This window comes from Vombatus ursinus, unplaced genomic scaffold (assembly GCF_900497805.2).
Source record: "Vombatus ursinus unplaced genomic scaffold, bare-nosed wombat genome assembly UNPS02010822.1, whole genome shotgun sequence".
In the NCBI taxonomy this organism is placed as follows: domain Eukaryota; kingdom Metazoa; phylum Chordata; class Mammalia; order Diprotodontia; family Vombatidae; genus Vombatus; species Vombatus ursinus.
Window position 1 is genome coordinate 4,107,537 of NW_020950600.1, and position 2,688 is coordinate 4,110,224.

The following is a 2,688-nucleotide window of genomic DNA, read 5'->3' on the forward strand; positions in this document are numbered from 1 at the left end:
GGAGCCTGCCAGGACCCTTCCAACAGAAAGCACTCTTCTCTGTGTCAAATTTCTCGTGCTCGGCCTCACTCTGTCCCTAGCCCCATTTGGCCTCAGAGAGACCATGAAGATGTGGTGGACAGAAGGCTGGCCTTGAAGTCAGGAAGACAAAAACTCAAATCCTGCCACTTTTACTCCTCAGCTGTGTGACCCCAGGAGAGTGACTTCACGACTCTGTGCCCTGGATGACTTCCTGTGATCTATTTATCTAAGGGAGTAAGAGAAGACTCATTTGACAGTTGAGGAAACTGAGGCACACAGGGTAAAGTGACTTGTCACACAGCTAGAAAGTATCTGAGGCTGGATTTGAACTCATGAAGATAAGTCTTCCTGATTCCAAGCCCAGTACTCTCTCCACTGCACCACCTAGCTACTCATAGGATTCCGTGTTCGAGGACTCCTATCTTAGTATGGCACCCTAGAAAGAAGTAAGCTTCTCCGAGGTGGGGACTGGTCTACTGGCTAGGGCACTGGAGTTGAAGTCAGGAAGACCTGAGTTCGAATCCCACTTCCAATACTTAACACCTGTGTAACCCCAGGCAAACTACTTCCCCTCTCTGGGTTCCAGCTCCCTTATCCATAAATTAGAGAGTTGGATTGTTGACTTCTAAGGGCCTTTCCAGCTCCCAATGAATGATCTGTATGATTCACTTCAATTCAGTGAATGTCTATTAACACTTAGTATGTGCAGGGCCCCATGCTGGTATCCCAGCTATGAATGAATGAATGGAAAAGCATTTTATTAGGCTCTTACTATGTGCCCAGCACTGTGCTGAGCCCTGGGGATAAATATACATAGAAGACAGTGCCTGGCCTCTGAGTACAATGCTCCACACAGTTTGCACAATGAATGTTGAATTAAATAGAATTCAGGGGGTGAAAGGAGTGGGATTTGGGGCTGAGGTTAATTCAGGGCTCTGATAAAGGCAGCATGGTGTAGTGGATAGAACACCGGAGTTGGCATTGGGAAGCCCTGGGTTCAGCTTCCACCTCAGAAACTTCCTAGCCATATGACTCTGGACAAACCACTTTGGTCCTCTGAGCCTCTGTTTTCTCACCTGGAAAATGGGGGTGATAATAGCACCTACTTCACAGGGTTTGGTAAGGCTCTACTGAATGTCCAGTGCTTTGCAAGCCTTAAAGCAGTATAGAAATGTAAGCCTTTATTTCCCATTCAGTCAACATTCATTACCCACCTTCTGTGTGTGTGGGGGGGGCACTGTGCTGATCTCTAGGGGAGATGCTGCCCTCATAGAGGGATAATAATAATAGTATCTATATAGCACTTATTACAGATGTTTTCTTGTTTGGTCCTCCACCTACCTGGGAGGCAAACTGAGGCAAACAGAGGGGAAATGACTTGCCTAGGGTCACACAGCCACTAAGGAACCCATGACTCCAACCTGGTAGGGTTGTGCCTGGTAGGCACTCTATGCACTTCAAAAACATCCATCTAGCTACAATAACCAAAGTTTAGAGGCAATCACCTCAGAGAGGGGCATCTCTCAGGGCCCCAGGCAGTTAGCTCTCCAAGACTATATGAATAGTAGAACCCTTAGCAGAGGAACCAGAGTTCCTCCCCTGGCATGTCCTATGAAATTGCAGGTCTGGTTAAATACACTGATAAATAAGCATATGAGAGAGGTGCAAAACCAAGTGTTCTGCAGGGGCCAAAGGAATATCCTTCCCAAAGGGGGAGGGGCTCAGGGAAGGCTTCTGGGGGCAATGGGCAGGGTGGAGGTTCAGTAAGGAAGCCTGGGGAGCTTTGAAGGATCATAGATTTAAAACTGAAAGGGACCTCTCTGTTCAGTTGGGAACCACTCTGTCTGACCCCATTTGGGGTTTTCTTGTCAAAGATAACTGGAGCGGTTTGCCATTTCCTTCTCCAGCTTATTTGACAAATGAGGAAACTGAGGCAGAGTGAAATGACTTGCCCAGGGTCACATTGCTGCTAAGAGTCTGAGGCCAGATTTGAACTCAGCAAGATGAGTCTTCCTGACATCAGACCTGACCCCACCTAAGCAGCCCTCAGAAATCATCGAATCCAACCCCTGCTCAACCCAACCCCCCAACCATTTTGCTGGCAAAGTAACTGAGGCCCACTGAGGCTAATCAGTAGAAGTTCTGCAGGGAAAGGGAACAATGGAATCAAAGTCGTGGAGGTCCAGGATGGGAGGCTTGTCTAGAGGGACCTTAGAGAGCCCAATTCCCCTCCCCCATTTTACGGATGAGAAAACTAAGAAACAGAGAAGTTGTGACTTGCCCAGAATCACACAACTAGTAAATTTCTGAGTCTGGAGTTGAACCCACTTCCTTTTGACTCCATGTTCGGTGCTGTTGTCACAAAACCACACTGCCTCGTGGTGCCACTGGATCTTTGTGCTCCACAGGAATCAACAGTGGGATGTGGCAGCCCCCCCTGCCCCTCCCCCCACAGAGCAAGCTAGGGAGAGCTCAGTCTGTGGGACAGTATAGTGCCTTTGCCCTGGTCACAGTTCTCCGAGACACACTGCAGTGTCCATTCAGGGGAAGGCAAGCAGGACAGGGAAGTGCCTTGAATCAATGGAGGAACCTTAAAGGAAATAGGGGTGTTTGGAGAGGGGAGGGGAGGAAAGAGGAAAAGGAGAGATGGGGGGCGGAGAGAGAGAG